Raw genomic sequence first — 27,715 nt, forward strand, 5'->3', positions numbered from 1 at the left:
CATATTCTTTGTCCAGGTGTTTGTTTCTATGTTTTGTTTAAATGTGGCCTTACACACATTTTCTGTCCTTTTACAGTTTACAACAGGAAGGAGCAGATTCTGAGAATATATTATCACCTCCAAAATTATTTATTGAAAAAACATTATACTAAAATGATGGGGTTTATATCTGTGGAGGAATTTGTTAGGCATTTGGTTAAAACAAAACTCTTAAGAATATACAATGTCTTCCCTTGCTACTCAAATGTTATTGCCCTGTTGCCCTGTTGAGTACTCCAGAGAAGAATAACAGTTGATATCTTTAGATGTATTTTTTCAAGTCTCTGGTACTCTATTATTACTGGCCTAACAGGTTGGTCTTTCTGAAACCACCTGTTTTTATACTAAACAAAAACAGCATTGCAGAATGTCCTATGAATTAACATCACCTAGCCCTCAAGTGGGATGCAAAACCACAACAATGGCAACTTTCTTCAAACCTTGTTGATTCTAGTTCTAGCAGCCTGGATGTTAGTTGTGGTGAATATTGGCCTGAGGGCCTCCAGGAGCCTCAGTTATAGGCAAATCTACCATCTGTTGAAAACAAGAGTCTACTATTATCCATCAGTTCTGTTGCGCTTATTTTTTGTTTATTTTTATTATATGAAATCAATAATCTGAGTGAGCAGATCATTAAGAGCACTTTCATTAAGCCATTCACATTCCACTTCTAACATAGCGATGTCTAATGAGAAGAAAATTAAGTTAGAGAAATAAAAACAAATTATTTAAACAAATTTTTATTGTTCATGTCAAATTTGTTATGTTGAATCAAAACCATACACATTTATAGTTAATGAATAATACCATTTTTATATATCACCATCACCAATGGGTCATTGTAGTGATGTAGCAAACAGAATTACAAATACAATCATGATATGCCCACATGTATTTGAAATATGTTGAAAGGCAAGAAGATTCATTATAAAACGAAGTCTCAGTAATTCCACAGGAGCTCCCGCCAGTAGTCTGTTACTCATGCTGAGCTGAAAGTATTAAAACAGCAAGGATTAAAATACTGTTTTCACATTAATGATCCAATGGACATTACAAACACGAAAAATGTATTGTCCTTAATGCATGGCTCAAGTCAAAACAAGTGGCTAGTAGCTTGTGTATCAGAATATATTGGAAATGTTGTAGACATTAATTAATCTTTGCTTGGTAGCATTTATATACAGTAGTACGGTACATTCTGAAGGTAACTTTAAGGTATAAGCCTTGGAATTCTAGAAGCATTTAGGACATCATTGTAAATATGTTAAACATTGCTGCTGCACATTGAAGGAGGAATTAGTCACTGGAACACCCCCATGTTAACTGACAACCCCTAGTACAGCCAGAGGGATCCTGATACAACAATAGATCAGATTTGTTGAAAAGTAAATTATGTAAGTTTTCTTAATAATGTTTCGTATTAACCTATTAATGTCACAATTTTGAATGAGTGATTGTTAGTGTAAAGTCATAGTTATGGAGATATAATGTTTTCACAAAATTATTACAGCCAGAAATGTGCCGATTTCCATATTCTTCTTGTCCCGGAGAATAACTTAGGAATGGTGTTTGTGACAGATTTGTATTTGTTTACTTTTAGTGTGACAGGGAATTATTGCCACTTTATATTCCTTATGCTCACCCATTCTAACACCACAAACACTGAAGCTATGATCATCCCGCACTGGATGGGTCACATTGCCTGGATGTCTTCATGGCTGGAGACATGGATGACTCCAGGCTCCCACAGAATCCAGGGAAGATCCTTTTCTTTCAGATCAGCCAAAGAAAATGCACCACAGAAGGAGAAGCATTTCCAAGGCATCTGAAAGAAGACACAAAGAACTGAAACATTGATATTGGCTCCTGGAAGATTACTGGCTTTGTCTTAACCAGAATGAAGAAGAATAGCTTGGGAAGGAGCCCAACACTTTGAAACCCAAAGATGCCAGAAGAAAGAGCCAGAGGGACAGCCACTAAGTATTTATGCAACACAGAAAACGTACTTGTGATCCATTAGAACCATTATTCTTTCTGCAGTAGATATACTAATTGAACACATGCAGGGAAGAAAATATAAAAGTTGACTGAATATGAGAAGAGAGAACCTTATACAGTGGTTACATTATATTAAAGTTTTACGTGTGCACAACGTTTAATTTGAAAGTGTAAAATGGCACAAAGGAATGAGTTATCCAAGCAGATGTGTCACAGTGAGATTTACTGTGGAATTCTTTCAAAATTCTTTTGAGAGGGTTCAGACTAGGGAAAAGCAATTAGGCAGAATATTTGTATCATGAAGTGCTCACTTAGAGTGATTCCTATTATCACCAACAATTCTTCTTCTTCATGCTTCATATGATATCTCTTAGATTTTGTTGCTCTATAAAAGCTTTTATAAAGACAAATTCTCTCCACCATTAAATGTTTCTTTTAAGTCATTTTTTAAAATGAGTATAAATCTCTTGGTGTTTAATGTACAATGTACAATACCCTGAGGTGGCCTGTTTCTGAAGAGTTCAGTGAGTCCATAGGAAACTACTAATGAGAACCAATGCAAAATAATATCTGATAACAATTCATACCTAATTTACTAATGTACTGTAGCCTCTTTTGTCAAGTTAGGTTTATATGACTGCCATTTCTCAGCAAAGGTAGAGGTGTGTGTTAAGATAACTTTTTTTTCGCAGGTTTAAAGGCTGAGTAACAGCAAAATCCTCCTATTAACTATGTAAACACTGAATCACTGGAGACGTTAAATTGATTTAAGTAAACAAAGACATTTGTCATGCACTTGGGGATCAGGGAATGGCCCAAAGTATCCATTAGTTTAATAAAGAAAGCTCCTGCAGTTTCTCAGTTCTTTTGACTAATATACAGAAATTCCATCCATCACCTTAAATTGAGGTGTGTGTCAGGTATACTGTAGGCTCTTAACAGTATCAGTACATACAGTATGCCTATGGAATGTGGTTAACTGGTTTACAAGAAATACCAGAATTAGCGCCATTAGGCCTTCATACAAATCTACCTCTATAAATCACATACATACAGTAGCTGCTATTTAACTGTTCATTAAAAATTAATGAATAACCTAGTTTTTACTTTTTTCCCTAAAAATGTTTTGTTCCAATTAAAATAACTTGAGTGTTCACTATTTCCCATTTCTTAGCTGTTTATCATTCTGTGTACTTTTCATAGCTTTTAAGATCTCTTTAAGTTTATGATACCTGCAATTACTGAAATACTATTTAGTAATAAAACTAAAGTGCCCTGAAATTCCTTACAGTAACTGGATCATTAAACATTGTAGTTAACATTCCAGTGCACCTTATACAGCCTTTTGTTTTAACCCAGTAACTTTATTTGTGTACTGGTCTTTAGAAGCAAACAATGTTGTGTAATAATACCCAACTGATAAGTCAGAGCATGTAGTCAAATTGCATGAAAACAAAATTAATTCTAGTGTAAAACTCTACCCTAAAAATTCATGATTTGTCTTTGCAAATTTTTTTTGTTTTTTGTTTTTTTTTCATTCAGTTTTCTTGGGCAATATCTTAAAGACATTTAAAACTATAGTGTAACTAATATGTACAGTAGGGCCTAATAGCAGAACGATTGTAGTAAGAAATGACGTGTGGAAGTAATTGCTTAAAATAATACTTGTGAAGACCAGGTGATACAGGTAGTGAATCCATTGGCAACTACTGTAATTGAGATTAATAAAAAATATAATTAAAATATATTAGACATTTTATTTGTTGTGGTAATTCCATGCATACATTTGAACATATCAGAACAAAATCATATTTTGTTTCATCCAGTCATTTCAAGTGACCAGAAGTATTGGGGGCATGCTCACTTAAAAAAAAAAAATCGGTGAAAGGTCAATAATTGGTTGCATATTCCTTTGAGACAAATACTGCATGATACCTGTGACCCACTGAGCTCATGAGAGTCTTTGCGTAGTCATTTGAAATGATATCCAAGATAATTGTGAGTTTTTCCTATTGTTTTGATTTCAGTTTTTTTAATTTGGCATGTAAAATAACCGAGTGTACTGTATCGGCTGTGAAGCCTTCTTCAGGTGTGACAAAGACAGGGCAGACAGCAAATTGAAATGCTATCCAAGATATTTTTGAGTTTTTCCTATAATTACGATTTCAGTTTTTTTAATTTGGCATGTAAAATAGCCACGTGTAATGTATCGGCTGTGAAGCCTTCTTCAGGTGTGAGAAAGACAGGGCAGACAGCAAAGATTAAATAGCACAGGAGAACAAAAGCTAGGAGAGGGGAGGAGGCAGGAGGGGCAGAGAGGCAGAGAGGCAGAGAGGCCACTCGGGAAGTGCGAAGTGGAGAGGGGTGAAGGAAGGTGTAAAGTCAAAACCTGCATGAGAATAGAGAAGATTACACGAAAATAAGTTGGTCACTGAGAGAAGGGGAATGGTGTGAACCTAGTTTCTGGATGAGTTTCGTTTAGTTTTTTTTTCTGCTATGGGAGTTGAGAAACCCTTCTTTGAGAATGGAGTCGGAGAGAGCGGTGTGATCATGGCCGTCTGAGGTGAAATGAGAAACCATGGGCTTGGAGAAATCTTTAATCTTCACAGCCTATATAACATACTCTATGAAGCGGCCTCCTAGTCTCCTTCCGGTTTCCCCAACGGTGATAGCTGGGCATCTGTTGCAGGAGATACAGTAAATGAGGTTGCTGGAGGTACAGGATGTCATCTGGGTGATCTGGAATTGACCTGAGGGGCCCTGAATGAGCGTGTTGGTAGATATGTATTTGCAGGTGATGAAGCAAGTTCTGTTGCAGGGGAAGGTGCCTGGTGGGGATGATTGCTGAGAGCGGTCAAGGAAGCTGTGAACCAGAAGTTTATGTGGATTGGGTGGTCGGCGGTATGAGATGGTTGGGCCCAATGCTGTGAAGATTAAAGATTTCTCCAAGCCCAGTTTCTCATTTCACCTCAGATGGCCATGATCACACTGATCTCTCCGTCTCTGTTCCCAAAGAAGGGCTTCTCAAGTCCCATAGCAGGAAGACTACAAATAAAATCTGCGTTGGACATTGAACTTTCAGTATATTTATTAACAGTTAGATTTTACAAACTGGTTTGAAATTCAAAAACAAAATATATTTGTTTGCCAATGGATTTTTAATCCATTAATAAACTCTGATTCAGTTATTTAGTGCATATTACAAGAGAAGGTTTTTTTTCCTAATGTTTCTTCTAACCCAATATGATATCGAGGTAATCAGGATTTGATTAAATCTGTAAAGTTAACGGAAAAAATAAACACATATGAAAGCATTTTACTGCAAATAGTTTTGTAATTGCTCACATTAGCCTGAAATTAGAGGTATCATATTATAAGAAATAACTAGAAGATTCAAAACTATTAGGTGCTTAGTTCCCGTTTATTTCATGTCAGAACTTTTTTTTAAATATAGGGCCCTATATTCAATAGGTGAATTTACTGTAAATGTTTTTAGTGATATTATTGGCACAGAACTTTGGTCAGTCACGGAAGAGTAGGGGATGTTTGCAGTGAAATTATATTATGTTAACTTTAATTGCCTTTTTGTCACTATAGAAAAACATGAATCAAGCTTAAATACACATTACTGTTTATACATGTGTTGCAATACATAAATGGGATGAAAGTGGAAGGGTATAGTTATTCACTTATAATATATTTCCTTATAATTGAAAGTAGAACGAGTCACAGAGCTCACAATGACAGCACTAATGCTACAGCAGACTTCACTCATATTAAGTGAAAAAAATGTATAAAAAGTATATTTTTATTTTAACAACAATACAACAAGAAAAATTAAATCACAAAGTAACACTGATTGTTTTTGAAGAAATGTATTCTACTACTAACTTTATTAACCTGGAGACTTACAGAAACTAACTTGAAAATCATTATTTATTTAAAGAAGATAACATCATTGTGTCTCTTTACTAATTATTCCTTTAAGCTATTTGTTTTCATGTAAGATCTCCCTGCCCCTCACAAGATAATTGGCTCTCCTGCTTAACACCAGATGTCTTTCACAGATTGTTAATCTGTGCTAAATGTCAGTTGCATTTCTCCTTCCAGCAATATACTTGTTTTAGTGAATAAAGAAAAATGATGGTGCCTTACATTAAGTGTATGAGGTAATATACTGGATTCAAATAATGAAAAAGATATCTGGTAACTATTTACTACAGTACTGTATATAGACAATTCTGAAATTAGTGTGAAGTCTCATATTCAGTCACTATTTCTTATCTTGTAATTTTAAACACAAATTTTTAGATAAAAGCTTATTTAATTGAGGAAATGTAAAGTACGTTTCAAGAGGAGACATCCATCTATAAACAAAATGGAGTGAAAAATAATTGCTTACAATTCAAGAAAATGTTTACCAAAATAGAAACAGATAATACTGCTTGAATTATTGCTTACATTTAAAATATATATGCTTAGGTTCTGTAAATTTGTAAAATAAGAAAATAATTATATGAAAATATCTGACAAATTGTATTCCCTTACAAAACAAACATCTTATAACTGTCTTCTGAAGTAAAAAGATGTTTCCATATAAATGCCAATTATACAGACCTTAACCAGGTTAAAGTAAAATTAAGTTATTCTTGAACAGTGAAATCTTATGGCCCACTAAATGTCACGCATTTAGACAAGGCAAAAATGAAATTGTTCATTTCAACAATTAGTATTTTGAGATGAAGTAAAAGTCAGAGTCACTTATAAAAAAATCATGAATTCCTATAAAGTGTTTGGACGGAGTGGTTTGATTAACAGATAAATGTCACCTGTTACAGCAGATGCCTCATTAAGCTGTCTTGGTTCTCAGAAGCTGCTAGGGTGAAAAATAAGGCATTGACTCCCCTCAAGCAATATTTCTGCAATTGTTTAGAAAGTATTGGATAATATTTAGGTTTAATTTGCAAGACATGTTTTATATTTGATTATGTTAGTGATAGAATCTGTAGTAGACAGACATCTGATGTAAGGTGAACTTTTGATCTTACAGTTAATCTCAATACATTTCATAAGTGTTAGATCTGTTTTGTTGACCTTTTAACTCTTTCCATCATCCTGGTTTATATTTCTATATGGTCACATATTTTCTGCTTAATCTGTCCACTCTATATGACATGACAGGCAACAAACTCCTCATTCAACAGAGATATTATTACAGTTAACAGAAGTGAACTGTTTTAAAAAAGTGCAATGTTAATGTACTGTACTGTAGCTTTCCAAAATTCCAAATAACCAACTCATTCTTAGAGCTACAGCTTTGGGCATTAATAGTGTTAGTGTCACATGGAGTCAAATCATAGCACAATGACTGGTAAGAGAACTATAATGTAAGATTAGATATAATATATTATATATTATATATAATGCATGCATCGTGGAGATTTGGTGGATTAGGCTGGTTGTTAAATCTTTAGTGATGATGTGTTATATTCACACACAAACTTTGTTTTTTATGATACTTCAAGAGAAAAGTACACAGCTTCCAGTTCTAAAAATGTATCCTGAAAGATGAAAACAACACCAAAGCTGGAAGCAGACTCCCACACAGCCACTCGACTGCTCCATCACTAGGGGACCATTATAAAAATATTCCTAGCAGGTAAGCTCTCCTCTCTTTTGCTCCACCCCCCTATCATGCATTATGAAAAGGATAAAGAAGCTTTAGAGACATTTCAGAGAGGAGCAAGACTCATTCCAGGATTTAAGGTGGCAAGTTATGAAAAAGATTGAAGGAAGTTTAATCTTTTCAGCCTCAGTAGAAGATGTCTAAAAGGAGATTTGATTGAGGTTTTCAAAATATCGAACGGAATAAATAAGGCTGAACCCAGTAGTTATTTCAAATTAAATTCAGCAAACAGAACACTACAGCATAACTGGAAAATTGTTAAAAGTCAATTTTGTTTGGATAGTATAAGAACTTTTTTACAGAGATTTATCGGTGCCTGAAATTGATTACCGGAACACACTGTGGAGGCTGTGATAATGGGATCTTTCAGAAGTAGGCTTGACACTTTGATAGAATCATTAAGTATATGGCCTTTTCCCATCTTTTACTTTTCGTATATTATGGGGGAAAGAAAAAATGAGAATTATAAAAAATTAAAATTTGTATAAATAAAGTATAAATACAGGACTCTGAATTGTTTGGAACAGTTTGTAATGAATAATAGCACTTTATTTTATGAATTTATCATTCTGTATCAAAACACATTTACATGTAATGTAAGTAATGTCTAGGATCAAAATAACACTCAGATATATTGTGTATTGTCAGAGGTTCCTTGAGACAGAAGATGAGACTGCCGCTTGGCTTCCAGTAGATTGATTATCATACAAACATAATGGGAGTCAAGGTTATGAGTGAACGGCTCTGTCATGTGGTTATATGTGAGTTTTGTTCCTGCATTATTCTTCTGTTGTGGTTGATTTGGTACTGTTAAAATTTTCATGACTGTTACTGCAGCACACTTTGTAACTCTGTAACTGTCCCTTACTCTGTAACTTCGAGGTTGTGAGGTACCTGTTCACTATTTTTGGGTGGGGTGATTCTGGAAAGGTGTCTGTTCTCTGTGAATGTTGTGTACTACTGCAAGACAGAACCGGGGGGCTCAATCATCAAGAGCAAATTCCACTTCTCAGCAAAGATTCCCTCTCCATGTTAGCATAAGTAAGTACCACCTTGGTGTCAGAAAGAGGAAATAATGCTACAGTAGTCTGGAAAGAGCTCTAGCTGGGAGTGCTGGATACCAGCAAATGGTACAGTAACTGCTGGCAGCAATCTTTTCCCAAGGCAGTGAGCAGGTTGCAGAGGTGGCAGTGAAGACATTCCTAGGCACTCAGAACAGTCACAAGAAACAACCAGAGCTAGGGTGCACATTGTTGGCCAAGTGTTTTTTTCCACTAGAATATATACAGTATATATACTGTACAGTACTTTACATATAATATGACAAAGGATAGCTTGGTACCATGGCAGTCAGCACTGCTGCCTCAAACCTCTTAGGTTTGGTTCCAGACACGATTGAGAAACTTCACAGACCAGGAAAATCACTGGTGTGTTTAAGCAGAATATTGGTAATACCATCATACAGCCAGCCAATACATTCTTTAAGAAGGCCAATGCAAATAACATATAAGCCAGTTTATTATTAAAAACAGAAAAGTCATCATAATACAGTTATGTTACCAGTGAAGTCATGTTTCCATAGGATTCATGGCAGAACAGTGCTTAGTAAGGAAAAATTAAAGTTAAATAAATTGTTAATCAAAAATGTTTGTTTTATCTTGGACTGACTTCTTACCCACAGTAGATTATAGTGCAATGCCACAATCAAGGTCAGGGCTCCATCAAAATGTACCTTGCAATGGGCATTGACTGCCTCTATTTCATTAATCAGGTCCTTTCCTTGCTTCTCAAAGAGACTGTGGTTTGGTTAATGGGCTGTAAACAATCTCTGTAGTGTTAAAAATCCAGAAACATGGGATTTGTGGTATGCCAGCTTCTCCTAGGAATTTGAAATCTAGAAAGATTTGCTCGTAATTAACAAGTTCATTGTTCAGCTGGTCATTTTTTGTTATATCAATCCTGGTGATTCCTGATACAAATACTTCTTTGCAGGCATTGGTAATGTCTATCTTGAGGCCTTCCGGAGTGATATGAACAATCAAAATCTATTTTTTGGCTGAGGCTTGAGAATTATTCCTAATACATTTAGCCAGTTATTCCATAGTTCATAGTCCACAGTGCAGTTAGTCCACAGTGCAGATTTTCTGTGGACATTGCTTCTTCTGAAGGTGATGTTTGGGAGAGAATTTGATCGATTTAATTAATTTGCATAAGACAATGATTGGTTCAGAAGTTGTAAGCTCCTCTTATTATGCTAATTATGAGGATATTTTTGTGATACTGCGAACAGTGACATGATTACATGCTAGTGTCTGGACTGTGGATGTTACAGAAATGTTTTACATTTGTTTTTCTGGTGACACAGGGTGTTGGTGATGACAAGCCCATGCTCTGAGCTTTTGGTAAGGAGGATGCTATCTGAGTTGATATATTCAATTCCTTCCATGGGAGTAGTTCATTCAAGAGATATTGCATAAATTCCAACTCTGATTTTGAAGTCCCTATGTACAACAGATCTTTTCTCTTTTGGGATTCCACAAAGAATTGTCTTGAGGTTGGCATACAAATATTTATTGGTTTTCTTGTCTGAATCTAGAGTAGAGGCATACAATGATGTGAAAAAGACAATCTTCTTAAGAGGCTGGACTTTCTTTTTTACATCACTGTACATGCAAATCATGTGTACTGGTTCATGAGTGAGGAAGCAGATCCTAACAAGTTTTGGTAAGTTACACATAAAGTTCCAAAAGGCTTGACAATCCTCTTGTAACACCTGCCTCCGTGCTAGATCATGACTAAGAAATCCCCATCTTCACTGTCCTGCTCCTGTTGCAATTAGGCAGTTGCTGAAGGACTTTGAGAATGTGCTGGGAATGGAAAATGCCTGTGTATGAAATCTTTTATTGTGGAGCAACCTTTACACACCAGATTCCATGCATGTCTTGATGAACCAAGACTTTGGATAAATATCATGGAGACCAATATGAATAGATATCTCATTCTGCTGTCCACCAGAACAGTCATCAATATATTCCAAGTGAACTATCTTCTTCCACCTTTTGTTCCATTGAGTATTTCGATGCCGGAGACCTGTTTGCTGAGTATGGTGGATAAAGGAATCCTAACAGGCATACATGATATACAAATCGGCTCCAGTATTGAAGGGGTTCTTCCATATTTCAGTCTGTTGAAGATGATCTCATATTACTCTTTTCCCATCTTCCATGTTCCATGGGGTGAATTTTGGATCCTAGGAAACAGAAACTGAACAGCCAGCAGACTGTTTCTATAGGACCCTCTATATACTGTCTTCTCATCCATTTTCTATAACACACGAGTATTATATGTGGGGTGGAGTTCTCACCCTGTATGCCACTAGGTGTCACTGTGTATCAGCGAAGGTAATTACATGTCTTCACAACTGGGGGTTCTCCCTCAGTGTTCCACGATGTTTCTGTAATGGAGTATGATTACCTTCTCTAATACATACAGTAGCTCCAACTAGTGGCAAACAAGAGTAAGTCTTCCACCCTACATATGTATTTTAAAGGCAAATAGGATTTAAACTGTGGGAAGAGCATTTAAAATAAAAGGCAGTCCCCTACATCTTTGATTTCCAGAATTCTAAGGAGACAGATTTTTGGTTGCACTCCTGTACATTTTGCTTAGATTATTGCTGAACTTTGATTTGTTTTTATTATTTTCAGTAGGTGTTGTTGGGACATGATTCAGAAACTAAACTAAACATACTTTTTTACAGAGAAAATGTCTTTCGTTTGTTATTTATGCACCATTCCTTAATAAGACCATTTAGAAATAGGCCTGTTTGTGAGTGATCTTATTTCTGGACAGCTAAAATGCTGAAGTAATTTCCTCTCATTTAGCCCAAAGAAGCTTGTTTCAAAAGCTAGTAGATAGATTATTTACTTATCTTTTTAAGTAAATAAATATGCACTCATAATTTACCTTAATTTCTTAGAGTGAGAAAGTTTATTTGTCTTCTGAATCTACTTATTCTTTCCCTAAAGTATTTTCTTTTACTAAAGTACTTAGCTAAGTGGTATTTTAAGAAAATCAATATATTAGTATAATCTGTAGCCATTACATATATTTAGTGCAGTCTTTTATGTCTTAAAAACACAATTAACTAAAATACAATTTAAAGGTGCCCATTGTAGAAGGTAGAAAAGAGAAGTTTATGCCTGTAAAATATACTGAGGTTATAGCAGTCTGTGCTGAGATTTAGAAAGTATGCAGTATAAAAAGTGCACAATTAATATTTTGATGGTAAACCCCTAAAAAATAGGTTTAGAGTTAGAGCAATTATAAATATTGGTACTCTCCTAAAAATGTAATTTATCTGGGAATTTCACAGTTTTTGATATTGTTTATAATATGAGAAAATTAAAAGACAAGGATTTCTCTTCTGGCATGAATAAATATACAGTACAGTACTTGAGTCAAACTGAAAACAATGAAAATTACTGAAGTTGATTATATGATGCTCATAGTTTTACAGTGTTCAAAAGTAGACATGTGCACTGTAATGCTGAGGAAACTTTTGACTAGCCAAATTTAGCTGATGCTTACCAGTAAACATATTAAATCTCTAAGGGAAATGGGATTTCAATCTGTCACCTTCACCAAGCCAATGCAAACATTTTTCACTGGTTAAATGTAAATGCACGGGATCATGATTTTTCCCTTTGTCCAATTCCTCTTGAAAATTGGCTCAACTTTCACCAACAAAAAAGCTCTGGACTATAAACCCACAAATACAATAGAAGACTGTATGTAATGCTCCCAGCTGGAATTAATTAACTACCAGATACATACAGTCCATAGCCGAGCCTAGAGGCTCATCAGGATGGAGTTCATCTCAGGCTTTGTTGCATGAAGTGAAAGAAGAGAATGTGACTTCTGACTTGGATGGGACCCCTGTGTTTTGCAGGGTATCTCACAGCATAGTTTGGTATCAGTTTGTACAGCTGTGTGGACTGGAGCAATGGGGTAACTCACCTTGTGCAAAGGCAAAACAGCAGTGACAAAGCAAGGATGTGAACCTGTGATCTTGTAGATAATACCCTAATGACTACTCCATGCCAGCTTCTCTGGCTGCCATAAAGAAGGAAGAAAATGTGATGCAATCACTAGAAAACTAAATTATTTGCCCACTGGGAAAGAGGAAGTGGCATAGAGCTATTTGTATCATATATACATATATTATTGAATCACACTTTTAAAAGTTCAGTAAATTTGAGCTTTGTCCTGTTCTGCCATTTCTAAGGAATTCAGTAAATAAGATCCTTTTAATGGAAGATAAGATAATGCTTACCATTTCTCCTTATTGCTCTTACTGTAGGATAACCTCAGCCTAATGTCAGTAATTCCATACTTTTATAGTTATAGTTAATTATAGTTAATATGGAAAATTGAGAAGACCTACTAGACTGCTTTGAAATACATACTGTAAATACAATTCAATTTTAAGCCAAGAATTTACATCTGCTTCTCTCTTTCTCACACACAAATTTTAAATGTACTGTATTGCTTTGAAATTGCAACTAAATACAACGTTCTTCAATTGCAGAAAAGATTAATATGTTTTTGGATATAATCAACAAAATGGATAACAAAAAGATAAACTTTAGAAAGAATACCAACATGACAGTTTCCAAAATACATATTTCATTTTTGATCTCCAACTTTAACATTGTAAAACACATTAAATACAGGAAGAAATGCCAGAGTAACAACATATAGAAGCAAAATACATAAAAAACTATATACTCTATGTCTGTTTCATACGAAGATTTGTGATGCTTGCTAATGTTTTCCTGAAGTATGTTTAACATAAACTTTAAAGATATATAACATACTGCTAATTTTTAAGTCAAATTAGTATCTCTTTAGACTTTGGCAAACAGAAGCAACTTTCTCCAAGGACAAGTCTTCATGTAGTGCACCACATAAAAGAGGTTTATGATCATCAGTTTGACACACTGTCATAAACGTCTGCAGGGTTCAGGGATGTAGCACACACTTCACAGTACCTCAATAAGTAGGAACCTATACAGGACTCTCAAGATGATAAATGCCAGAACAACAATTCTGCCTTTAACACATGTTGTTAATAGATGGGCTCACGAACTCTTGGTGTTTAAAACCTTTAAACAGGTTTGGATGCCAGATCAATATATCACAATCAAGTAGACAAATTGTGGCCTTTTATATTGTCTAAACACTTTACCACCACAAGATTAACTACAGCTTTTACACAGGTGTTTTAGTACACATGACAAATGTTCTCCTACCATTTCTGACTTTCCCTAAAGGAGAACTTGTCTTCTTTACTATTTCTTTTTTTATTATCATCCTGTGTTTTGTTGTCATTCTGACTTTGACTTGTATTTGCTTGTGCTCAGTGTTTAATCAAGTGGTACTTGAAGAGCTGTTCATGCTGAAATGCATGCAAAACTTTTGGAGTAATCTAAACTGAATGTAAAAACAATAGTAATAGTAATTTCAAATTTTAATGTGCACTTCATCCCTGAACTACTACACAACTTACAATTTGCTGAATGTTTTTTTTAAAGCATAGGGACATGGGGACATATTTCAGTTTGTTTTTCTAATTGAGCTTGGCTTTTTAATAACAGTGATTGTTAATGGTGTGAATGAACAAGGTATGTTCTCAGGGAATTTCTACCTGTCAGTCCCTGAGCACCTTTTTAAACAAGTACAGTAAATACTGTAAGACAATTAACTTTAAGGAAACATTATGATGTTAATATGCTTATTGTTGCCAAGTTTATCAAAAAGTACAGTATGTGCTACCATTAATGGAGCTGTTTTGTATATTATTAATGTAAAATAATATTTAAATCCCCTTTATTGGTAGCAAGTTTTATCATTATCATCTCACATATTGTATAAATAAGCTGTAGCCTTTATCACGATTTAACCTATCTAAAATTCATAGAAAATGCCCATATTTCAGATTTACAGGAAACAGAGTTTCCAATAACAGTGTGTACTGAAGTGAAGAGGAATCTTACCTTCCTTTAAATATTGCCAGTTGAAAAAGTTTTTAAGTGGATGACATGGCAATTGTCTTGTCAGTGGTCACTGCACGCCACAGGTAATGATTTTCTAAATACCACACAGAATCCTGAAAATACTGTGTGACAGTGACACACAGAGCATAGCAAAGAGACATGTATTTGCAAATAGCTGTTCATAATCCATTTAATGTACTTATGTTTAATTGAGGGGGCTTCCCAGTGACAGAAAATGTATTCTACTATAAAAACCTGGTACTTGACTACAATTCCTTACTCTATCCATCTCTTTATCCAGGACAGGGTTGCGGGAACACCAGAGCCTATCCCAGTAAGAAATGGGTGCAAGGCAGGATACACTCTGGATGGGATACCAGTCAATCATAGCAATTGTTTATATCTGTGGGAATTTGAAAAAAAGAAAAGAATCTGTTTCTTTTTTTGGATTTAGGATTGCTGAATTTAATTTCAAATTAATCTACTTGAAATTTGATAATAAGATCATTCCCACAGCTCGTGGAGAAAGAAATTCCAACAGAGAAAGAATATTTTTTTTTGCTTCTTGCCGAAAAAAACAAACAAACCTTAGCCCTTTAGGTGTTAACACTTAAAACAACACGCACAGTTGGAGCGAGGGAATCAGTATATTGCCAGGAAACCACCTACTGATCAGCAACATAAATGAAGAATTTCTTTTGTATTTCTGCTTAATTAATTAATTCTGAATAAATATTCGTCTACAGCCTTATTATGAAAAAGTCTTGAAAAAAACAGACTGCTGTCTTTCTAAATATTTGAGCAGAGACTTCTATCAGGACTGGACACCACTGCAGCTGAGTTTATGTAGTGATCTAGAAAAAAGTGTAAAATATCAAGATGGAAATTAGTGTGTCACCACGAGTGTTTAGCTATACAATCATAATATAGTAATATTAATTAGGTGGTAGTATATACAGTATGTTAGACCATTTGTCACTGCTTGTCAGACAATACTGTAAATGTAAGACTTTATTTCAAATTAATATGGTATTATTTTAAAAAAGCTATTATTACTTTGTAATTATACTTTCCATCTGTGTAAACAAGATTATGAAGAAAAGGCATTTTTACAACGAATTTTTTTTAAATTAAAACTTGGATACTCTTAAAATCATTCTGATTAATCATGAAATGTGTACTTTGGCATACAAAACCTCTCTTATATGCGTTTTCAGTAGTAAAAATAATCATAATGGAATAGTGTCTTATTTTACCCAGACCAGTCAATATTTTCAGACATGACACGTATTCTTGGCCCAGTTTGGAGTAAAATATTCTGTTTCATTTATCTTGTTGTCTAAACCTGCCAAAGTGACAGAGCTTTGCAAAAAAGAAACAGCAACTAAGCCATTCAACTTTTTTTTCTTTAAATCCCCTAAAGGTTTCATCTGGGAACATGCACAGCAAAAGACATGTCACCAGTGTGACGAAATGTACTTTTCTATTTAGTTGCAGGCTTGAGCTAAATAGTCTGCAGTTACTTGAGCTCAATAACCAGTTGTAAATCATATCAGAGCTCAGTAATTTCATGTTTTATGAGGAGCAGTTCCAGATGGTGATTTTCTTTAAAAAAGACCCCTTTCCAAATCAAAATGCCATCACAATACTGAATTTATAGATACTGTTTTAAGATTGGTAGGTATAAAGTTTTTCAGAAAGCAAAATGTTTTTTTTAGAAATTCCAGACTAACTTGTGTGACTGAAAATCCAGCAACACATTTTGTTCTAATTAACATAAAGCAGAGCCGTTTGCCTAAAGTGACTTAAATTTGTACAGATGAGCAATTTACTAAAGTAATTTGCTTGAGGATATTGTAACAGCAATGTCCAACCCAGGTTTTGAACCCACAATGTCAGTTGAAAGGTCATAGCCCTGACCAATACTTCACATTTCTCTTGCTCCTATTAGTGGAACATGTATAGTATATTCCCAATACACAATAGATAACATTGTGTTTTGTTCACACACATACTGTATTTCCAGCAGCATTTCCATAAGTGGGACATGAACACAAGTGTTTATATAGGTTTAAATGCTGTAGTTAAGTATCAAAAATGAAATCTTTCACAAGGAGATGTGTGTTGTTGGACAACTAAAGCAGAATATTAGTTTTCTGAAAACAAGTTTTGTTTACATGACCTAATACATAATCCAGTAAAAATTTTGTAAGGTCAGAACTGTACAAAACTGTAACTCTATTATTTATTCAGTCATAAAAAATGTAAATTCAGCTATATAGATGGATTTATTTTTTTCTTAAAATGCAACATAATAATTGCAACATGTTTCTTAAAGTCAACATAGGCAGCTATAAGAAGATTTAATATACTGTAGTTAATATATAGTAGATGTTCAGAATGTCCTTGAATCTGTTGGAAATGCATCAGGAACATGCTGATGTTCATTACATTATAACATTATAAACACTTAAAATGTGCTTTCATGATTGTGTAGAATACACTAACGTTTGTATGGATCTAAAATGTTACAATTATTATTTTGCATTCTCATCAAAGTCTTGAGGACCAGTGTGTCTGCAGATTTTCATTCAAATCCAGCTATTAAGACAATGTAAAAAATGTCATTATTGGCTTCATTTCAACAATGTGCCAGCTTCATCCATCTCGTCAGGTGCTGCTTTCTTTAAAGAGACCTAAAATACCTACTGACCTGCCAGTACTCTAGAACCAGGATTGAACATCACTGCTCTAAACCAAAAGTAATTCTGCTCTTCCAAGTGCTAATTTGTAGAGCAGTCCACTATTCAGTTCTGTGCTCCCATTACACTATGACATAATAGAAATATCCTGTTAACTACAGTATGTAAAGCTATTCTTACACATTTATAATAAATTTGTACATTATGAAATTTCCACATGTACTTTTAATTTGTCTTCAGTACACAAGTATTGTGAGACCTAATCATGTTATGAAATTATAGATTAATGCAAATGAAATTCCAGTGAAATCAAAGTTGTTGATTCAGAAAATCATTATGTAACAGGCAGACACAACACTGTAAGAAGAACTCTAGATGACGTAAGGGATTTAATCAAATATTTTAGATATAGATCTCAATAAAATCACAAAAACAAAGAGAAAAGATTCACACAAGCTAAAATACTGTGTAAAGGAGTGTCAATGAACATTGTAATCAAGATGACTCAGTTACACTGTTCGTATAAATTACAATCTTGCTACTTATTATGACAATCTTATTAGCGCAGACTCAGAGACCCAATCAGCCTCTGTATAGACTGCTGTAAGATGTTCCAGCACTTCGTGTGTAACTATAGCTAATTGGTGAAGATTGTGGTTGATTACTATTGATGACATTGGCAAGTTGACCTCACAGATGTTTGGCTGGAATCAAGTTAGAAGAAAAAGCTAGCCTGTGCAAGACCTCAACATTGTTTTCTTGAAGTTGTATCGTTGCAAGCCAGGTCTTCTTAGATCTTGCATTATCTTGCTGTAAAATCAAACCTTCCAGATTAAAAGAATAGAAAAAATGATTGATCACAAACTTCATTAAAATATTGCTGTGCAGTAAGTTGACTCTCAATGTGAATCAAATGTGCTATTGTGTTAAAGGCATTACACTGTCATTGTATCACTGGTACTGTAGCTGTGATAACATCACATGGTTGATTTGAGCAATGAAATGTTCAGAGTAGCTTTCAGCATACATCTTTACATGTGTGGACTTCTATCAGGTCTGTCATGGATAAAATGGCAGTATTCTATGAATGAAATGCTCCGCCACTTCCTGCCAGCAACTCTCTGCATTCTCTGGCCTATACAGTATGGAGATTTTGTCTCTCAGTTTCTAACATTACCATGAACAGGTTCTGGGCATGCATATACTTTTGATGCTGATAGCAAAGTACAGTCATTGTGCTTATTTGTGGATTATTGCTTCCTGGAATTTCTTGTGCTTCTGCCACTGAATTTTGAAAAAGGATACAGGGATCAGCTGGATGTGTGGTTCTGAGGTGGGCCCTCTACTTCCCTGAACATGGCCTGTCACTCACAGAGTCACAGTAGATTCCAGATTTCTCCATCTAGTTTGCTGATTGATGAAGCAGAACATCTCATTTTCCAGGCACCTTATCTAAAAGGCAGGCCACTTTCAATCATGCCTATATCAGCCAATCTTCATTACTCAAGAGGGTCACATTCTATTTTTCACTGTTCTCATGTTGATTAAAATCATGTCTTTTTGAATTGATATTTATACAGATGTTAACCTAATAAAATTCTTAGATGCAAAACATGGAGTTTTGGGTGTTTTTATGACCCCATACGACTTTGTTTTAACATAACATTTTTGTTAGAGAATAGCCAGAACATGTTCAGAAGTAAAACATGAATGCTAATAATAATAATAATTTGTTGGCAATTGATCAAAAAAGAATGTGTATGCTTTGGAACAAAATAAATGTTAAAATGAGCAAACTACATAGAATGTTAACACTATTAAATACAATTAGTAGTTGATGCTAATGAATGATTATAGCAGGTTAAAAAAGGCATGACTATTCTGACACAATATTAAGGTCTTTACGTTATTCATCTAACAGATAACAGTTTCTTAGTCATGCTGTCAGTTCAGTATTTGCAGGAATTAGATGGAGACTTTCACAGAAATTAAAATAAACTAGTCAGGTTATGTGCATTTTGTCTTATTTGTGTAGTCCAGTGTGTTCTCTTTTATCTTTTTTCCTTTAAACAATAGATCTGGTTTACCTCAAGCACTTGTGTAGATATTATAACTTTGGGAGATTAAAACAAAAAATAAACAATAATAGAAACTATTCCCCAAGACGTAAGTCTTTGGAGTAAAATGACTCATGTGGAGGGAAAAGTGTGTATACCATTACGTTTATGCATACCTTTTGTCCACTGGAAATAACAAAGTGGCTAATACACACATTATCTCTGGCTGTTTTGTGGATGTGTAAAAATGAATATTTCACATGAATTAAAACTTCTATTCAACGAATTATGATCTACCTTGTCTACCAGTACCAGCAACCTATATTTAGTACCTGATGTTCACACTTGGGTAAGTGCCGTTTCCAGTTCCCATAACACTCACTGCATCAATCGTCCGATCTGGCTGTTCCTGTGGCAACGTGGTCAGGCACTCTGTCCATACCACCGCCCCATCATTAAACAACACTGTCTTTGTTCCTAGCAGGGTATTTAGTCTCACTCCACAGACATTGCTTGGGCTTAGAATTTGCTTTGTGAACTTGCGCCTGTGTCTCTGTGCTTGAGGTTTGAATTTCTCCCTGGCTTGACTCCTCACTTGTTCCCTAACCAAGATCCTTGCATCTCCCTCTTGTTTATTTTCACGTTCCGTGTATGACCCAGATTGCCTGACCTTGTGGAAACTTCTCCAGTGCTGGGCTACTTGCCTGCCTGACCATCCCTTTTGGATTTTCCCTTGTACTTCTGCCTTTATTCATCTCCACGGCATGCCTGCAGCTCTGTGGCTGCTGTGTCCTGCCTGCATCTCTGCCTGCTTGCCTGTTTGTCCTGTCTGCTTGCTTTCTCCTACAACAGCGCTGCCTGTCATCGCCTCTCCCTAGTTCTGTTTCTTTCTTCTCCTCCATAAGGATTCTTCTTCCAACCCAGTCTGCTGCCCCCTTAGGTTTCTTCAGCGGACCATTACACCTACAGTAATTGATGATTCTGTCCATTATCAGAATTCTGCTTATCCTGAGTGTTGTGACAATATGGAGGCCGGCCCTAGAAGCACAGGGTACAAGGCTGGACTGAAAAAACACAGGCACTCTCCTTCTGAATGGTAAACCAGTCCATCACAGGACTAAGGAGAAAGGGATAGGTTGGCACAGCCCATCACACCAACTGTAACTTACTGTACATGTGTTTGTGGGGTGGGCTGTGAAAATTCATGTGACTTGGGAGAGAATGTGTAAGCTACATTCTAGCAAATGCTGGAATTGAATTAAAGACAGCAATGCCAGCAACCTGACTTGGATACATTTAAACGTCAACGTATGAACAAATGGAAAAACGTAAAAGAAAGTCCATCTCTATTAACAATTAAATTAATAATTATGTAAATGAATCACATTAAAAGAAGCAAAAGAAACATAGCCCTTTGTTGAGAAGGGGATTCTCTGAATTGTATAAATAATTCAAATGAAATATCTGCTAAGCAAAAAAAACCTAAAATGTATGGAACAAACTACCCAAACATATTGTTGAATCCAATACCCTGGCTTCTTTCAAGAAACGACTGGGTGAGATCTTTGATTCAATTAGCTACTAACTGCTAAATAAATTAAAGCAACTGAATGGTCACCCCTTGTTTGTAGTTTCTTATGTTCAAATGCTGATCTATCAGAAAACAGGAAAAATTAATAACTAAATTTACTTTAGCTTGAAATCCAAACCATCAGATTAAACTCTGTGGCAAAATCATTTATTGACTTGCTATCTATTTGTAAGGGCACTGCTCTTACATCTTACATGTCTTCATGACAAGTTACTCTAGGGTGCTGTTCAGCAATACATCTTCATATTTTTATTCCAATGTAAAAGGACCATAAGAAAAATATTGCAAGAGGGACCTTTTTTATCTCCACCGACACAAAATACCACACTACAGAAATAAACTGTCAGGCCTTTGACACGGACCTATATCAAAATTCCATTATTATTGCAGACACAAAAATGATTCAAATAAATAAACAAAATATATGTTTCCACTTCTGTGCTTTGACATCTGACACTTAGAATGTAAATTCATTCAAACACATTCAATAGGAGACAATCAAAATATTATGAAAGTTTCACATTTGGAGTTAAATTGCTGGAATTATAATCACCCAGAGATTTCCTGAGGAAGTATCTGCCTAAGATGCAATATTTCTAGTGAGTGCAAATCTTTCCGTTAATAAATCCCCTCAACACTCATGTTTCTACAAATGTGGATGAAAAAAGCAAAGGGCTAATGCCTATAGACCTACAGCAAATTAAAATGAATTGACTTAAACATGTGCGCAAAACCACTTAATGAAACAAACAAAGAGACTAGCTCTCAAAAGTCCTTAATCTGAGATTTTATCAGGAAACTAGATTATTACCATCGTGAAAAAATATGTTTTTTACAAGCGGTTATACTTTTGGAGTCATTGCAGTAATGTAAGATCTTTTTTGTTAAAAATATATTTGGGGGGCTTCTGAGTTGTTCAAGGACATTTCATTTGTAGTGTAGGATCCTAGCAGTCCACTCATTGTCTGAATTATACAATTAACCTAGTGTGTCAGGGAATCCACAAGCAGCAATGGACAACTGCCTGAATGTTAGCAGCACTGAGTGAACCAGTCAGTTCGATAGGTTATCCTTGGTTTTATGGTTAACAGGGATGCGTTTGGCTTTTTAGAAACCTATGATTTGTCATATTGCAGTAGGTGAGAGCTGTTTGGCTTCTTCAATAGACGCTAAATTCACTGTAGGCACTTTGGGACTCATATAACAAAAAGTAATGACTATGGGGCTTGTATTATGAATTGAAATTGTGAGTCTCTGAGACGTTGTACTGTACTGTATGCAGCCCCAGCCATATTAACTTGAAGTCACAGAAGTAAAGCCAAGGTGGTTGATAATATGCTCTGTGCAGAGGAAATATACAAAGGTTTTTGTAAAATGGTGATTCCAAAATGAAAAACGGCTTTGATTATACAGTAGGACTTTTTTTACACCCCATACAAGACTAAGGGCTTCCTGGTCTATTTGAGCATAGCTGCGCTCGGCAGTCCTTGCGCTCGTGATCTGGAGGCGAAGGCTATTGTCTTTCTGAGCCATCTGGAAACTTGTGTGACAGAACAGCACCAATTCCATATGTCTCCCTCGCGACTGGGCGCGGGAGTGCTGGCTGGCAGGTGGTGACGGGGAAAGAAATAAAGCGCCGTTTTTAACTCCACAAGTCTGAGTCTCTGTGTTCATCCTCACCAAACCCGAATTCATTTCAGTATGTATGTAAACATTATATGTACAGTATATACGTGGTTTCTTTTAATGATCACTATGGTATGTTGTAGGTGGTGGTCCAGCCTCACAGTTTCAGAATCCTGAGATCAGACATCTTTTTGGATGGATCTGCATGTTTTCCACATATTTCCATAGGGGCTTGTCAGCTTGTCAGGGCTATTTTTGTCCAAAAGACATGGTTGACTTTGATTGGTTATTTTAAATGGAGACTTTCTCAGTTTCTCTACAGTGGACAGGGGTCTCATATAAGGGGCAGCAGTTAGGTGCTCTTAGTCCCACTAGTCCTTTGACCAATGGTTTTCCCAGCAAAAACAAAAAGTAAACAAATCATCTCTGCCTGGGTCCACATCAGAGATAACCCCAACAGGAATTATTTGACACAAAAGTAATAGAAATAGAGTACAAGAAAGACTTGATCATGTGAGCAGCCCTTCCTTCCTCAACTGTCCCTCACCACAAACCATCAAATTGGAATCCAATGACGCTAAAGAAGTAAAGGCAGAAACTTCTGACGAAATCCTTGTAGCTTTCAAGCTGAGGTAAGGCCTGTCAATAAAATACATTCTTGGTGCTGCGAAAGAGCAGGAATAGAGTCATAATTTCAACAGTAGGCATAGCCTGCTTGCGTACAGTAAATCAGACATGGCCAGCAAAAGCAAATGAATCTGACAAACCTGTGCTAGTAGGTGACAGAGACTGTTGGAAAGAATTACTGAAATTTCAATGTAAATTATCAAGAAGCTTTCTTATTCTGGTACTTGTAGTTTTACATTTTTAGGATGTACAATACTGTCAGCAGTTCACCAACCATTCCATCAGACTCTAAAATAGTCTGAAGTCGTTGAACTAATTTTGCATTTCTTCCGCACTAGTCAGCGTGATAGTACCCTGGCTTATAGCTTGGCAATCAGGGAGATGGCACAATAGCTTGTACCAAATGCCTGATCTTTGTCAATGAGTAACTGACCTTTTGTGTTATTTCTAAAGTAATATGAGCACTGTTCCTTTATTTTACTTAAAAGATGTAATCTGTCAGTCTATTGAAAAGTGATATTTACACCTACAGCAGAGCAAGGCTTTAAATTGGAAATGTTCTATAGTCTAGATTTCTGTGGAAGCACACTGCCTAACAATTTTCTTTTGGAATTTGTCAGATTGAACCACACTGCTGGGTATTGCTTTTCACCAGTAATCTTACAATTCACACATAGGCCACGATTCAGCAGACCTCTCAACCTCCTCAGACTTTGAATTTGGCTTTATGTGGCTTCCAGCTTTGTCTGTGAGTCAGTTGGTTTTTTTTGGAGCCACATTCTCTCCCTCACTTTTACCCTCTGCTTTACACTTGAACAATGTTAGCACTATTTGTGGCACTGGAATCAACTTTATTAGATGCTTTTTAAAGAAAACGTTAGTTATTTTGTTAAGTAGCCTTGTTTAACACTTGATTGAACCAGTTGTGTTTAAGCTAGATGGTAGGATGGAGTAAGCAATTTGCATTAACCTTGAGTCAGATGCTAGGTTTCGCAATTTTTTTTAATGACCAAGTTGAAATTTTTGGAATGGTTTAAAAACAATGTCATTCCCACCTGCTTCAGTACACCATTAATTCATTATTGCTTTGGGCTTGTGCAGAAATATATGATAGAGCAACCATTTTAATCCAAGTTGATTAATACATATTTACTACATTTTTGGATATGGTACAGATACTAGATATTAATTAAGATATTGGTTAGATCTAAAACCAGAAGACACTGGGATACTGTAGGTCCAAGAGAGTAATGGGAACCATTGGCCAACTTAACTACAGTATATTGCTTTATTATTTTACTTGATGGTTATCTATTGGTAACATATAATTCACACATTAATTTTACCTGCCACCATCCAGTAGAATTACTCATTAATGGAGGAGACAGTTCATCTGGCTGTGGGTCAGGGATATGGATAAAAAGCAAATTTGTTTTCAACTGTGGACACACAGTATATCATGTCTGTTTACATAAAGACACTGAAATGTAGTGTTGCCTACCTCTGAAATAAAACAAACCCATCAGACCTCCTGAGGAGGTGGAATTGCCCCTTGTGATTTTATTTGCTCCCTTGTACGGTGTCCTTCCTAATCTTGTAACTGTGTTTTGTCTTTTTCAAGCCAAGAAACACAATATACTATACGAAAAAAACAGATGATTTTTTTTTACAAAAACATTTTTTTCACTGTCACTTCACTAGTGCTAAAAACCAAAACTAAAAAACTTGTGTGATTTCTGACCAAGATGGGTCAAGACTGACTAAGTGGCAATTCTAGTAAAATGGTATAAACTGATCATTGTACAGCCTGCCCACCAATATGATGGGGTTTAAAATATAATAGGAATAAATGTCTTAACAGTGCAGTGAACCTGACCGTACCAACCTTCTTGCACTACTAGATATACTCTAGATATCTCCAGTACAACATCTTTTCAGGAGAAAGAAAAGGTACATAATAACATTGGAGAAACCTCTCACATACAGTATTTGTCTGATCATATCAGATGTCTGAATTCTATGATTTGGAATATAATAGGTGGAGTTTATCTGCACAGGATCTAACAGCTATGTACTCCATATACTGTATAGATTTAACAGCGGGAATATTCATTGCTTTAGAGTCTCAAAGCTAATAAATGCCTGAGTCAACAGATCTTAAACTAATCATTTTTCTTGATGTCTAAGCAGCAAATATAATCCTTTTCTAACAAGATTGATTTCCAATGTAGTAGCAACAGAGAAAAAAGTTATTGGATATTTAGAAGTAATTAGTTTTGCTTGGGGGGGAAACCTCTATTTATCTAGAGAAGCATGCACAAACTTCAAATAATGATAAATATGTGACCAATTTTCGTTTTAAAGATCCCTGCTGCTCAATTTCTCTTTAAACATAGCTATAATGTCTATCAGGCTAACTAGCGAGGTCTGATTAAATGAGCCTTTCAGATCTAATGAACTGCTCCTTCCTTGCACTGATGTAAATAAATCTGTCTGCCAACAAACTTTAACCACCACAACTGCAGGGAAAGGGGATGGAAGCCAGCCCCCCTCAGTGAATTCCTAACCCCAGAAAAAGCACATCTAATCTTGGCAGTCAATGGGTGGTTACTCGGGCAGAACCACAGCGAAGGTCCCACGGCAGAGTGAAAAGGGCTGGATCGTCTGTTTTCTTCCAGAGGCAGTTATTTCTCAGTGTAGCAGAGGAGCCTGAAAATAAACCCCTGGGGCTGAAACGGCCTCCAGAGGAGTGGTTGCCATAGATCCTGTGTGCTCTCTCCAGCTCCCAGTCCTGCTGTCTCAGAGCTGGAAACCATACTGGGATAGTTTTCTTCAAGGACCTGACAGAAAAGAATTCGACTGGTTGCTTAGACACTCTACCAGCTTTCTTACAAGTCGAACTGGCAGAATTATTACTTTAATGGTAGTCAGCCCAGTCATTTACTGAGCCTTTTCCAGAACATTCTCAACAAGTCTCCTTTTCCATACTATGTTAGGAATGTAATCAACACCCAAAATGGATATACGTTTTCTAAAAACATAAATGCATTATGAGAGATCTTTCTTTTGATGACCAGTTTACAATTAGATGATTTTTTTATTTTGTATGATTGTAAAAGAAACATAACAGAATTATTTAAAGTCACTTGCTTCATATCATATCACATATCACAGCTGAAGTAGGTAGAATGAGTTTTAAAGCCAAACTCCATTTTCCTGTACCACATGGGAAACAAAATCTTATAAATCATTATATAGGTAAAGGTAATATCACATTTGGTATTTTTTTATCTTTAAAGTTACTGTTTTATTTTGTTAGTAGTTAATCATTATTAAAACAATATGATTTGTTTTTTTTCCCAATTAGATTTCATTCAAGTTAAAATCGCAAAAAAGCGATATTGAATCCATATATTATAATAATGGTAAACATTTTTTGTAGAACTGTACCATACTTAACTTGATGTTACATCAAAATTGGACTTTCTAAGTAGCAATAACCTCACTGTATAACTGAGGCATTTGAGTATCTGAACACAATGGCCTGTCTTCTCATTTATTACTAACATGCTGTAGCAAGAGAATTAATTTAGCCTTGTGTCCCTGGATTATCCTTACTAGGCAGCCTCATGGAGATGTTACCATTAGTTTTCAGAAGAAACTGAGCAGCAGGGAGCTTTAAAATGAAAATTGGTCACATATGTTTTTATGATTTGACATTTGTGCATGTTTCTCTAGATAGAAGTTTTCCTCCCAAGCAAACCACATAACCTCCAAGCTCTCAATATCCAAGAGCTTTTGAGTTCTCTCTGTAAATTCTATTATTCTGCTTTATGTAATTTAAAAAACAAATAATATTAATGAAAAACTACAGTAATTCTTAATGATTTCAATTGCAGAAAACAAACTTTAAAACTATGTGTGAAACTCCTAATGTGATTTTATCAATAATCCCATTTTCCCATTTGCTATTCCCAATAGCATTTGTTGTGTTTTAATGCTTCCCAGAATAAGTGTCCTATTAGATAGTATATACAGTATATGTGTGTATATTTATAACATGGTTGCTCATTTTATTCTGACAATGTACTGCATGTGTGAGTGGATTGTAATTAATTTAAAAATAATCTGAATCAGTGAATACTTATAATTATACTACTTAAATATGATTTGCTTTCTTTGTGTGTATTGCCAGAAACCGTCACTTCACTACACTACATCAGACTCGTAGTCTGACGCTAGAGAGTAAATGCTGCTCTATTTAAGATATAAAAGACTAAAATGTTCAGTTTAAGTTAATTTGTTAAATGCTTAATTAATGGTTATGGTCT

Source organism: Lepisosteus platostomus, chromosome 4 (assembly GCF_059453375.1).
Source record: "Lepisosteus platostomus isolate fLepPlt1 chromosome 4, fLepPlt1.hap1, whole genome shotgun sequence".
In the NCBI taxonomy this organism is placed as follows: domain Eukaryota; kingdom Metazoa; phylum Chordata; class Actinopteri; order Semionotiformes; family Lepisosteidae; genus Lepisosteus; species Lepisosteus platostomus.